Here is a 15085-nt window from a genome sequence, read left to right on the forward strand (position 1 = left end):
ATCACTAAAGAATGATAAGATATTTATTAAAAATAGTGTTTTTAATTTATTTTAAAATTGTTTTAAAAAAATTTTAACCAAAATTAAATTGTTGTCTCAAAACTGGTTTAATAAAATTTTTAAAAAATTTAAAATTAAAATTACATTAAATTTTTTAAAATTATTTAGTTTGAAAAAAAATAGCTTCAAAATTAAATTGTTTTGTAGAAAAACATTTTAGTAAAATTTTTAAAATTAAATTCGGTATAAATTTTCAAAGGAAATTTAGTTTAATTTTAAAGAACTTTTTTAATATAATTTAAAGTAAATATTAAACATTTTAAATGATTTTAAAAAATAGTAAAAAATTTATGTTGCGGGTTTCAGTGTTTAGGGTTTATAGTTTAAATTTATGGCCTATGGTTTTGGATTATAGTTGGGTTTAAGGGTTAGGGTTGTGGGTTTAGGGGTTTGTGGTTTGTGGGTTCTTAATTTGAGTTTAAGGTTTTAAGTGTAACACCCCACACCCGGCCTAGACGTTATGGTCGAAACTAACGATGTCACATGATAGTGTGTTCAAAAACTAAATTATTACAATAAAATCATTTCCATGTTATTACCTATCTTTATCTCTTATTAGTACTAAAGGGAATCATTTTACTTATTTAAAACATTTGCTTTAAAATGTTTCTCATTGTAGAAGCTTTTAAAACAAAACAGTTTAAGTAATTTTGAGTTTAGAAAATACGTCAGCTTTTTGAAAACCGAACTTCCTATGACTAGCAGCTATAATTCTACAAAAAAATAAATAAAAACCAAATTTAAGCAAAAGTCTCAATAGTCCGCAAATTACATCCTAATAATAATAAAACCATAAAACATAAATTAAAAAAAAAGTAAAGTCCAAAAACTGTGGTCACCATCGAGTCCTCCGCCGCACTGATCCGTCTAGGTCTGGAGATTACCTATGCACATTAAACAGAGAGGGGTGAGTTTACGTAAACTCAGTGTCTAATCCCACAGAAAACAAACAATAGTAGACACAGTGCACACTCAAATACAGTTTTGGGCCTAGGCACCTTTTAGTATCAGTAACGGTTTGGGACTTAGCTCTTCTCAGTACAGTATCAAATATGCAGTAGGGCCTTAGCCCATCACAGTATCAGTAGCAGTTATGCAGTATTCAATAACAAAGTCCTACCCAACTAGCCTTTACACACCATCTTCGTCTAACCCTACACTCCATGTGGGGATTAAATCAACCCACCCATCCTACGCTCCAAGTAGTACCGAATGCAACACAAAACAGTAATTTGCAGCTGAGCTGCCAGTATATTAGGCTTAAGATCTTTTCAGTACACTTCCTCCAAATATAATCAACCCAACCCCATGCAATGCAACATACAAATCATGACATGCTATCTCATGATATCAGTACATATAACCAGTTCAGTATACATGCATACTACTATCATCATGCTCAATATATATAAATCAAACAGTCAATTCACACAATTAGGGGTCTAAGTATCCTATAGTAGGTTCACACTCGACTTGGGCGACTCGTACAACCTTAGCAATCAATTCAGTAAAAATGGACTCACACGCCCATGTGGCCTGCCCGTCTGGGCACACACGGCCTAATTTGGCCTTGGCCGTCACACGGTCGTGTCTTGCACGTACGGCCTGGCCTCGTCCATCGCACGACAGTGTGGTCACACACGGCCTACCACACGGGCAACCACACGCCCGTGTGGCGTCGAAAGTGATGTTTTCAACTTTCATCAAAACCCCGCTTTCTACGTTTCGAGTACACACCTGTATTTTTTTTAAGCAAAAGCAACTCCAAGTAATCTCGAACCTATAATTGACCAAAATACTACTTAGTTAATCACTTAACCAACGAATTAAAACCAACCCGAGCGGGTTACTCAACTACTGAGCGATTGAAACTTACCCCCCAATGCTTCAAATCGATTTGCTTACGAAGTAGTACTAGAAGAGCCTCAATTCTATCGAAATGATGCTGCCCAAACATCAGAATAACCCTTAGTCAAAAACTTAACATTCTCAACTACAAACCACATAAAATCACTTACCGAAGTTGTCCATGAAACGCCAAAATAAGGAACAAAAGTGAGGTTGCAGTCGAGATGAGAGCAAAATCAAAAGAAAATGGGAAGAGAAGGGTAGGTTTTGGGAAAAGAGAGAGGAAATCCTAATGGAAAAATCGGTAGAGTTTTTAGAGAGAAACAAATTTAAAAAAGATAAGTACTTACCGAATGGTCGTATTTAATCGTGGAACGACACAAGATCGAGTGGAAAGAAGTTGAGGAGAAAAAGAATGGAATAGCACAAAAATTTCGACAGGAAAGAAAAAAAATGGAAAAAGGAAAACGACAGTAAATAAGGAGAAGAGGAGAAGAGAAAATCGAAAATTTTATTTTTGGGGAAAAGAAAGAAAGAAAAAAATGAACAAAATAATTTGATAAGAATCTTGATAACCCCAGAATCCCTTAATTCACTTCTAAATTCTCTCTATCAAACTTCCACTACTCAGATTTCAATACAACTCAGACTCTCAGCCACCAAACCGAGCAAAAATAATCTCCCTTGCTCATGTAAGGATTCGAACACAAGACCATCAACAAGCCAACACATAACCACTAGACCAATAGGCCCATTCTGATATAAGCTTATCAACAATTAAATAAAAGCCTATTGACCAAAGATTGGGCTTTATTCATAAAAATACCAAAATTTTCCCAAGTCATGGCTTGAACTTGGGACCTCCCACACACACCCAAAACACTTAACCACTGAAACAGATACTCAATTGTGTCACACATTTGCAAAAACAAAAATTTAAATTTTAGGCATTACAATTCTACCCCCTAAAAGAAAATTTCATCCTCGAAATTTACCTGATTAGAATAGATGAGGATACTGCTGACGTATTGCATCCTCAGGCTCTCACGTGGCCTCCTCAGTACTATGATTACGCCATAAAACCTTTACCAAAGGGATAGACTTCCTCCTCAGAACTTTTACGTCACGATCCAAAATCTAGACAGGCTCCTCCTTAAAAGTAAAGTTTGGCCTGACCTCAATCTCCTCAACAGGGACAATATGAGTAGGACTAGAGCAGTAGCACCCCAACATAGAGACGTGGAACACGTCATGAATACGATCTAACTCTAAAGGTAGCTCTAGCTGATATGTAACTAGTCCCACTTGTTTTAGAATACGGTAAGGTTCAATAAATCTAGGGCTCAACTTGCTCTTACGACCAAACCTCAAAACCTTCTTCTATGGCAAGACCTTGAGAAATACGGAGTCCTCCACAGAATACTCAATCTCGCATCTCTTCAGGTTCGCATAAGACTTTTGCCTGTTAGAAGCTGCTTTCAAACGATCCCAAATCAATCTAACCTTATCCTCTGTCTCGGAAACCAATTCAGGACCCAAAACACGTCGCTCGCCTAACTTAGTCTAACATAAGGGAGTGCGACACTTGCGACGATATAATGCCTTGTAAGGTGCCATTTGGATGCTGGACTGGAAACTATTATTATAAGAAAACTCCGCTAATGGTAACGGTTGGACGATAGTAAAAAGTCATAGCAAATCCTGTAGCTACTTGTACCAAAAAACAAGTAAGCGTAAATCCTCCTAGACAATAAAATATGTTAACATGAGGAGGAACATATTTACTAGTTATATCATCTGCAATCGCCTGAATTTCGAGGCGCTCTTCGAACCAATCATAGACTTTATTGAGATAGGTAAACCAAGAGGACCCCCCCCCCGAGAACCGTATATGAGAATTTCATCTCGTACAGCTCAAACTCCCAACTACCTCGAAAATCAATAACATAGCTCCTCAACATGTCCTCCAGTATTTGAATTACCCTCTCAGACTGACCATTGGCCTGAGGATGGAACACAATACTGAAGTCTAACCTTGAACCCAGAGCCTCATGCAACTTTCCCTAAAATTGAGACGTGAAACGAGGATCCCTATCAGAGATGATTGAAACCGGTACCCCATACAGTCTCACTATCTCAGAAATATAAAGCTTCGCTAGCTTGTGCAGAGAATAATCAGTGCGAATCGGTATAAAGTGAGTAGACTTGGTCAATCGACCCACGATGACCCATACTGAATCCCTCTTAATGGGTGTTAAAGGCAACCAACTAATGAAATCCATAGTTACATGCCTCCATTTCCATAGAGGAATCTTCACCGGCTATAGCAAACCCAAAGGTAACTGATGCTCTGCCTTAACCTGCTAGCACGTCAGACATCTTGCCACAAAATTAATAACCTCATGTTTCAACCTTTGCCACTAATATAACTTACGAAGATCTCGATACATCTTATTTCCGCCAAGATGCATTGTATAAGCACTACTATGTACCTCTCTTAGTATAGACTACCTCAAATCAGTGTTATTCGACACACAGATTCTCCCACGGAAGTAGAGTACCCCATCACTATTTAGTCCAAAATTCGTAGTGCTACCACTCTCAACCTGTCAGAACCGAAGACCCAAAGACTCATCCTCCAACTGCTTACCTTTAATTTGCTCAATCTATGTTGGTTTAACCTAAAGCTCGGCTAATAGACTACCATCATCAAATAAACTAAGGCGAGCAAATATCGCCCTTAGATCAGTCATAGCCGTACGACTCAAAGCATCAACCACCACATTGGCCTTGCCAAGATGGTACTCAATGGTGCAGTCGTAGTCCTTAAGCAGCTCGATCCATCTACACTGCTTAAGATTCAGCTCCTTCTGAGTAAGGAGATACTTGAGGCTTTTGTGATTAGTGTAGATGATACACTTATCACCGTACAGATAATGCCTCTAGATTTTCAGTTCAAATACCATGGCGGCCAGCTCCAAATCATGCATCGGATAGTTCGCCTCATGTGTCTTAAGCTGACGAGACGCATATGCTACTACCTTACCATCCTGTATCAACACGCATCCCAAACCGACATGTGATGCATCACTATAAAATGTGAACTCCTTTCCGAATTCAAGTTATATCAGAATAGGAGCCTTAACCAGTACAGTCTCGAGCTTCTCAAAACTCTCTTGCTATGCATCAGTCTAGTTAAACAATACCCCTTTACGTAGCAGCTTAGTTAAGGGTGTTGCAATCAACAAGAAGCCTTCCACAAACCGCCGATAATAACCCGCCAACCCTAGAAAATTGCAAATCTCAAACACATTCCTAGGTTGCTTCCAGTCCAACACAGCCTCAATCTTTCGAGGGTCAACATGAATCCCTTCAGCAGAAACGACATAACCCAGAAATGTTACTTTACGCAACCAAAACTCACACTTGTTAAACTTAGCATAGAGCTGTTTTTCCCTCAAAGTCTGAAGAACAACTCTAAGGTGCTCTTCATGCTCATCCTCAGTCCTCAAATAATCCAGTATGTTGTTGATGAACACCACCAAAACCGTTCCAGATAAGGCTAAAATACTAGGTTCATTAGATCCATGAAAGCCGCTGGTGTATTTGTCAGTCCAAATGGCATCACTAGGAACTTGTAGTGTCCATAACTAGTCCTAAATGCCGTCTTAAATACATCAGCTTTTTTAACCCTCAGCTGATGATATCCAAAACGTAGATTAATCTTGGAAAACACAGACACCTTTCGGACTGGTCAAACAAATCATCTATCCTCGGAAGTGGATACTTGTTCTTGATGGTCAACTTGTTCAGTTGACGGTAGTTGATGCACATCCTCATGGATCCATCCTTCTTAACAAACAGTACTGGTGCTCCCCACAGAGACACACTAGGGTGGATGAACCCACGGTCTAGAAACTCTTAAATCTGAGCCTTAAGCTTTGTAAGCTCCTTCACTGCCATTTGATAGGAAGCGATGAACACCGGAGTTGTACCAGGAAGGAGTTCTATCCTAAACTCCACTTCATGATCTGAAGGTAAACCCGGTAGCTCCTCAAAAAAGACGTCCGAAAAATTCTTTACCATTATGATATCCTTAATTGTAGAATCCCCAGAATCTGAGACACTTACATAGGCCAAGTACGCCTCACATCCTTTATGAACCAGTTTCTCAGCCATCAGTGCAGAGATCACGTTAGCCAAATAATTTCGGCGTTCTCTTATCATGACCACCTCATTATCCTCATTAGTTCTCAATACGACCCTCTTGGTCACACAATCTAAACTAACACGGTGTTTAACCAACCAATCCATTCCCAATATTAAGTCAAACTCCCCAAACAAAAGTTCCATCAGATCAGCCAGAAAGGTTGCCCCTTGAACCTCTAAAGGGACATCTCTAATTAACTTGTTAACCCTTATAAACTGCCCTAACGGACTCAGTACAATAACCTCAGTCGTAGTGCTCTCAACTAATATCCCCAAGTTTTTAGACACAGTACAGGCTATATAGGAGTGAGTGGATCCTATATCTATCAATGCAATATAAGGTACATCATTAATAAGGAACGTACGCATGATGGTGCCCAGAGCATCTCCATTCTCTCGACGACGTGCAGCATATACTAGAGCCATCTGCCTCGCCCCAGTCTGTCCGGTACCTCTACCCAATGCTCTCTGCCCACGGCCCATGCAATTAACCCCATTAGCCTGACCACAGCCTCTCGGTGGTTGTTGTACTATCTTCTGTGGCTGTGCATTACCAGTACCTTGAGCTTGCATCTGATCAGCCCTCAGTGGACACTCCCTAATACGATGACCCAATGATCCACACCTCAGACACGCCTCAGTCCTCCTCTAGTACTCGCCCTGGTAGCGTCTACCATAATCAACACACGACTGCTGTCTAGTAGCAGCAACAGGGGGCCTAGCTCTAACTGGCCTATCAGCTCTGTCCTTTTTCTCAGGCCTCTAGACAGAACTCGAGAGCTCTGAATCCCTCTTGTTCCTGGCCCTCTCTCTCTATCGTGGTTTTGACACTCAGTGCGCTTAATCTCCTCGGTGATCTTCGCCTTTTAAACTAAGGCAGAAAAATCTCGCTCCCTCTGCAGAGCTATCAAAACCCTCAAGTTATCCCTGAGGTCATCCTCAAAGCAGACACATCGCTCATAGTCATATGCCACCATACCTCAAGCATAGCGGCTTAGTCTAAAAAACTCAGCCTCATACTCGGCTACTATTCGATCTCCCTGTGTCAGATTCAGAAACTCCCTCCTACGGACGTCCACATAACTGGCTCCCACATATTTCCCCTGGAAGGCGGTCTTAAAGAACTCCCAGGTCAGACGTTCGGGCTGAGTGCCTTCCTTAACAGTAAGCCACCAATGATAAGCCTCATCCCTCAACAATGAGACTGCACCCTTAAATTTTTGTTCAGGGGTACAATTTAGGTCATCCATGATCCTCTCCGTGGCCTCAATCCAGTACTAGGCCATATTAGGGGCGACTCCAGTGACACCCCTGAATAACTCAGCTCCATTGTACCGGAGTCATTCCGTAACTGACCCTCAGCCCACAGATCCAATATTAGGCCCAGCGACTCTCCACAATCCTGAGCATAGCCTGGGACAATGCGTCGTCCCCAACCATGCGATCTTGAGACCTAGTCTCAGTAGTGGGTAACACTGGTGTCTCATTTGTAATCAAATTTGGCAGGCTGCCCGATGACAAGGGCTTAGCTCGAGCCCCTCTACGACCTTTACCTCAGCCTCTGGTACCCCGTCCGCGGATACCTTGTGTGCTTATATCTAATCAAATTTCTCTCTGTTGAAAGTTTTATGAATCAATTACAGCTCCAGTGTTTATTAACAAATATTTTATGTAAAACAGTACCAGAAGTTCAAAGTTTGTTTTCGTTTGTCGCAGTCTCTAGTAGTTTACTATAGTTTCAGTTTAACTACAGTCTTCAGTATATACTAACTAGAATATTTTCGCAGTATACTACCTATAGTAGTTTCACAAAAGCATATATCTGTTCCGGAATACTTACAGGATCAGCGACGGAGACTCGGTGTACGACATACTCAATAGAGATATTTCAAATCATTTGAAAATCAATTCTTTAAAGGCCAAACTTAAAACCCATAATCCACAATCGAGTTTTGAAACTTGGCTCTGATACCACTAAATTAACACCCCAAACCCGGCGTAGACGTTATGGTTGAATCTGGCGATGTCACATGATAATGTGTTCGAAAACTAAATTATTACAATAAAATTATTTCCATGTTATTACCTATCTTTATCTCTTATGAGTTCTAAAGGGAATCGTTTTACTTATTTAAAACATTTGCTTTAAAATATTTCTCGTTGCAAAAGCTTTTAAAACAAAATAGTTTAAGTAATCGTGAGTTTAGAAAATACGTTAGCTTTTTGAAAGCTGAACTTCCTACGACTAGCAGTTTTAATTCTACAAAAAAATAAATAAAAACCAAATTTAAGAAAAAGTCCCAAGAGTCCTCAAATTACATTTCAATAATAATAAAACCATAAAACATAAATTAAAAAAACGTAAAGTCCAAAAACTGTGGTCACTGTTGAGTCCTCCGCCGCACCAATCCGTTTAAGTCTGGGGATTACCTGTGCACATTAAACAAAAATAAGTGAGTTTACGTGAACTCGGTGTGTAATCCCACAGAAAACAAACAATAGTAGACACAGTGCACGGTCAAGTACAATTTTGGGCCTAAGCACCTTTCAGTATCACTAACGGTTTAGGCCTTAGCTCATCTCAGTACAAAATCAAATATGCACTAGGGCCTTAGCCCATCATAGTATCAGTAGCAGTCATGCTATATTCAATAACAAAGTCCTACCCAACTAGCCTCTACACACATCTCCGTCCAACCTTACACTCTATGTGGGGATTAAATCAACCCACCCATCCCTACACTCCAGGTAGTACTGAATGCGGCACAAAATAGTAATTTGCAGCTGAGCTGCCAGTATATTAGACTTAAGAACCTTTCAGTACACTTCCTCCAAATATAATCAACCCAACCCCATGCAATGCAACATGTAAATCATGACATGCTATTTCATGATATCAGTACATATAACTAGTTCAGTATACATGCATACTATCCTCATACTCAATATATATAAATCAAATAGTCAGTTCACACAATTAGGGGTCTAAGTGATGCTTACTGACCCTACAGTAGGCTCACAGTCGACTTGGGCAATCTATGCAACCTTAGTAATCAATTCAGTGAAAATGGGCTCAAACGCTCATGTAGCCTGCCCGTGTGGGCCCACACGACCCAATTTGGCCTTGGCCGTCACACGATTGTGTCTTGCACGTACGGCCTGGCCTCGTCGATCTTACGGCCATGTGGTTGCACACGGCCCACCACATAAGCAACCACAGGCCCGTGTGGCTCGACTGTGTGGTTTTCAGCTTTTGCCAAAACCTCGTTTTGTACGTTTCGGGTATACACTGATATTGTTTTTGATACAAAAGCAACTCCAAGCAATCTCGAACCTATAATTGACCAAAATAATACTCAGTTAAGCACTTAACCGATGAATTAAAACCAACCTAAGTGGGTTACTCAACTATTGAGCGATTGAAACTTACCCCCAACATTTCAAATCGATTTACTTACAAAGTAGTACCAGAAGAGTCTCGATCCTAGCGTAATGATGCTGCCCAAACATTAGAATAACCCCTAGTCAGAAACTTAACATTCTCAACTATAAACCACATAAAATCACTTACCGAAGTTGTCTATGAAACGTCAAAATAAGGAGCAAAAGTGCGATTGCAGTCGAGATGGGAGAAAAATCGAAAGAAAAATGGGCAGAGTTTTTGGAGAGAAACAAACGTAAAAAAATGAGTACTTCCCGAATGATTACAGTTAATCGTGGAATGGCATGAGACCAAGTGGAAAGAAGTTGAGGAGAAAAATAATGAGAGAGCACAAGAATTTTAGCAGCAAGGAAAAACAATGGAAAAGGAAAACAGTAGCAAATAAGGAGAAGAGAAGAAGAGAAAACTGAAAATTTTATTTTTGGGGAAAAAAAGAAAAAAATATGAACAGAATAATTGATAAGAATCTCGATAACCCCAAAATCCCTTAATTCACTCCTAAATTATCTCCATCAAACTTCCACTACTCAGATTTCCAATACAGCTCAAACTCTCAGCCACTAAATCGAGCAAAAATAATCTCCCTTACTCACGCAGGGATTCGAACACAAGACCATCAGTAAGCCAACATACTGCTTAACTACCAGACCAGCAAACCCATTTTGATATAAGCTTATGAACAATTAAATAAAAGCCTATCGACCAAATTTTGGGCTCTATTTATAAAAATACCAAAAATTGCCCAAGTCATGGCTTGAACTTGGGACCTTCCACACACACCCAAAACATTTAACCACTAAAGCAGATACTCAATTGTGTCACACATTCACAAAAACAAAAATTTAAATTTTGGGGTGTTACATTAAGTTTCATGTTTTAAGGTTAGGGTTAAGGTTGGGATTAGGGTTTAGGGTTTAAGATTTGATGTTCAAATTTTAGGGTTAATAGTTTAAGGATAAGGATAGGGTTTATGTAATTAGATATGGTTTGGGGTTTGTTGTTTGGGGCTTTAGGATTTAGATTTAGGAATGAAGGTTAAGGTCTAAGGTTTATGGGTTTGAGGGTTATGGTTTGTTGGATGGGGCTACATTTTTTTTACTCTGGAAAAAAAAAGTCATTGAGGCCTATAGGAATCATAGATGGTGAGTGGCCCAAATTTGATAAGGCATACATACATAGCCTATATGGATATAGGAATAAGATGTATAAGTATTGTAATAGACCGCTTTTGAATTGTGTCAAAAACAATGGGTTTAGAACCCAATTTTTGGTATTCAAGTCCGTAAATTTTATTATTTAATATTTACAAGGCTAGCACAAAGTTTAATTAAAATTTGTTCCCTTAATTTTGCCAATTGAATAGTTAATTAAGGTACAAAGTCTAAATTGTAAAAGTAGTAAAACTTAATCACTATGAATTTTGAATTAACCAAAGGACCAATTAAGTAAATAAAGCACTCAAATTGCACCAAATGGTGGTGGATGATAGGTGTGGTCCACTAAAAAATGTTAATTATGTTTATAGTTTAATTATTATGGTTAATTAAATTAATTATCTTAAATAAAAGTTTAAATAAAGTATAAAATATAAAAGCTAAAGGTTTAGTCTGAACTAGTAACCTTATGCCAATTTAAAAGTTTAGCCTAGACGGGTAACCTAACGTGTATGTATATATATTCAGCTCGGATAACTAGAATAACAAGACACTTGTGTATGAATTGAATTTGATGTTTAAATGTAATATCAGTGATTGATGTGAATGCAAAGCTTGGTATACATGTATGATTATTCAAATGATATTTATTGGTATATTAAAATTTTGGTACATTATATGGTTGATTATATACTGAAGCTCACATTTTCGTTCTGATTTGGTTATATTAGGAAAATTTTATCAAGTTAATTAGTTTGATATATTTAATTGTAAATCAATGTAATTTTATTGTTTTAATACCTATGAACTTACTAAGCATTCGAAATGCTTACCTAGTTGATTTCCTTTTCTTTTTTTTCTTTTTCGTAGATTGCTGACTTGTGGAACATGTCGAATGGATCATCTCAAAGCTAATACTATCCTACCATAGACTTAGTGGTATTTTGATCATTTATGTTTGGTTTTGTGGCATGTACATAGGTGGTATTATGAGTATCAACTTTGAATTAGTAGTTTGGTTTGAACTTGGCTAATGTTTAAATTAAGAAATGTTAATATTCACATATGTGTATATGCATGTATGGTAAAATGGTAAACTATAAATGTGGCATCTAAATGTCAAATTTCCTTGATGAAATGGTATGATCGATGATGATACTAGATAGCTAAATGACAAAGTTGATTAAGGTGAATTTAATTAAGTTGAATTATTTAATTTTGATGCCAAATTGTGGAATATTGGAATGAATATTTAGATTTGGGCAAATGTTATATTTGGAATTTATTAGCATGTTTTTATTTAGGAAAATATTTTACAAAATGCACCAAAAGGGTATTTGATTTGGCTAGTTTGATATAGGCACCAAATGGCCTAATTTGTGCCAAAAATAGAGTCCACGTTGGGATGTCAAGTGATGGTCATTGCGATAAGCTTTGGATTTCAAGCCACGATGTGATGAGGAATTTCATCATCATAACAATCCAAGTCAGTGTGTCACATGGGGACGAGGAACTCCCTCACATCGCAACATTGTGGTCCTAAAATTTTGAAAATCCTTTTTTTACTCTAGGTTAATTCTAGAGCATACGTAATTTCGTATAAGGCTCGAGAAAGATTGTATTTGATTGATTATGAACTAAAATGGCTATGATTGTATGATTTATGTTTAATTTGAATGTTAGTTGTTTGTAGTTGCTCCGGTAATGACTATAGCATCCTATAACTCAGACTCGATGGTCGGGTCCGGCGAGGGGTGTTACATTTAATGCTATCAGAACTACAGTTTAGTCAATTCTAGGACTGAAAGTAGTGTGAGTTGAGTCTAGAATTACATGCCGCAATAACCTTAGATAGTGTGATGCTTTATGATCTGATTTGACTCTATTATTCATATAGGTTACCATGTTAGCTGAATTAAACCTAGTTGTTTCTGATGAAGTTGATAATAATGTTCCTACTTTCGAACAATGAGCTACTCTTAATGTGCCCATTCTACAAAAGCTTGGAAATGAGACAAGAGATGTTATTTTCTAATTGATGAACCTGTGGTTTACCCAATATCTAGAATCTAGTTCTTTAGCTTCATAATTACAAATACACCTTCCTCCTTGGATTGTGCCACATATGGCACCTCATCGTCCTTAAGGCCCTAACTTAGTATCAATAAATTGTCCATCGACTGATGAATCCTGTGAATGTAGGGTGAATGAATTTAAAGGCAGAAAGGAAAATATATGTAATGAGAAAAAAAGTAAGATGGGTTCAAGACTGGGACTCTAGAAAACACTGTATAACCAGGTTACTTTTTATACCTTCACCTAAAAAATCGAGAGATTTTGTGGTTAACGCGAGGAATATCTATATTGTGGGTAGAACAGTTTGCAAAAATTGTGGGAAAAATCACATAGGTGGGGTATCGATTTGAAAGTAGGGCTGGTTTTAAATGTGATTCCAAAGAATATTTAAAAAAAGATTACCCTAGAAGAGAAATGTCCAAACAAAGCTATCTGAGGTCTCAAGTTACAAGAGTGGCTAGTACAAGAAATATACAGAATATGAGTAAACCAATTAGTGAGCATTGTGGTAAAAAGCATTTCAGAGATTGTATATTGAGAAAGGGAGTTTGCTTCATATGCGGCTTCATTGAACATTTATGTGAGATTGCTTGAGGAAGTCAAATATTATTGTGACCGGACTATTAAACTGATGTCAACTTCACAAAGGGATCGAAGACCCGAAATCCATGGAAGCGCTAGTGCTAGTCAAGGTAAAACCAGAGATATATTAGTAAGATCTAAAGCTTGTACACCTTTTAGATCTTATGCTAACCGAGTTAGAGAAGAGACCACTACTCTTGATGTTATTTCCAATACATTTCTCTTTTTTTTTTTCAATATTTTTGTACATACTTTGATTGACTCTAGATCAATGCATTCATATATTTAAAATGTAATAGTAATCGAAAGAAATATGCCAGTAGAGTTGACTGACTATAATGTTAGAGTGTTAAACCCATTAATTTGGTATGTCTTTGTTAATTAAAAAAAATTGCTCGCTAAGAAATTGAGGCCTTGAATTTCCTACCAATTTGATGGTACAGCCATTTGATGAGTTTTACTTTATTCTCAATATGGATTGGTTAACTCTGAGGATACTATTATCAACTGTAGACAAAAAAGAATACTGCAGAAATGTTAGAATGGTAAATCGATTAATGTTAAGGCTAACAGGTCTCACTGCGCTACCAGTATTATTTCACCTATATCTGCCTGAGAACTTATTAGAGAAGGTTGTGAGGCATATCTATCCTATATTTTAGCTACTAAAGTACCATGATCAAAGATAGAGTAAGTCCTGAGTTCACTGATGTGTTCTTAAAGAATTGTCGAGTTTATCGCTTGAGATAGAAGTTGAATTTGTTATTGAAATGAAACCCGGAACTGCTCTAATTTCGATTGCATCGTACAAAATGGTACCAAAAAAATTGAAAGAATTGAAAGCATAGTTGCAAGAATTATTAGACAGGAGATTCATTCAACCAAACGTGTCTATAACAACCCTCGCCTGGCCCGATCGTAGGAACTGAGTTGCGACATGCTACTACTATTATAAGAGCAATCCAAAACAATTTATAACATTTAGTTCATTCAACACTAATTCATGTCCAAAATGCATGCGCAATATGATATATAATCAAATATGAAACTCATTCAAGCTTTTAGAAGCTTTTTAGTTGACTCGAGCATGAAGAAAAACCAATCTGAAAATTTTTCAAAGTTTTAGAACATGTACCGGTACTTAGAGTAAGGTACCGATACCCTTGTTAGGAAGTATCGATACCAAATTCAATATCGATACCATTTTGGCATTCTGCCATTTTGCAAAATTTGATCACAAGTCAATTTTTATCAATACATTTATAAAGTATAGATCTTTGGGAATAAGTATCGATACTGTATACTAGTTTCGATACAAAATTGGCATTTTGTTATTTTTAAATTATGGTAATTTGGTAAAGTATCGATACCTTTACATGTGGTATCGATACATTTTCTCAAAAGGTAAAAAATTTTACATTTTGGATAGTTTTTCATGCTCAAACCAAAATCAAACTCAATGGTGCTCATAGGCAACCATTAACCTGCATATAATAAATTCAAAACATACTAAATACCACAACTCAATCAAATTCAATCAACCATACTAACATGCCTCAAATGGCACTCAAACATGAAACTTCCACCTACATAATTCATACAAAGAGGACTATATACAAATTCAGTACATACCATTTATCTATTAACTAAACATACAATTAACCATTCCCAAGTTCAATCAAGCCATTAGACATTAACAATATCTTTTTGTTAT

At 37.4% G+C, this 15085-nt stretch overlaps 1 long non-coding RNA gene across 1 annotated transcript; it reads right to left on the reverse strand.

Annotated features, from left to right (window-relative positions):
- Positions 1-3663: 3663 nt before the first annotated feature.
- On the reverse strand, positions 3664-10349 carry LOC121209936 (uncharacterized). Its single transcript, XR_005905143.1, has 3 exons — positions 10336-10349; positions 5323-5327; positions 3664-3827 (listed from the first exon to the last, which is right to left on the reverse strand). It is a non-coding gene; the product is annotated as an uncharacterized lncRNA (long non-coding RNA).
- Positions 10350-15085: the final 4736 nt, after the last annotated feature.

The sequence above is a fragment of the Gossypium hirsutum genome, chromosome A02, assembly GCF_007990345.1.
Source record: "Gossypium hirsutum isolate 1008001.06 chromosome A02, Gossypium_hirsutum_v2.1, whole genome shotgun sequence".
In the NCBI taxonomy this organism is placed as follows: Eukaryota; Viridiplantae; Streptophyta; class Magnoliopsida; order Malvales; family Malvaceae; genus Gossypium; species Gossypium hirsutum.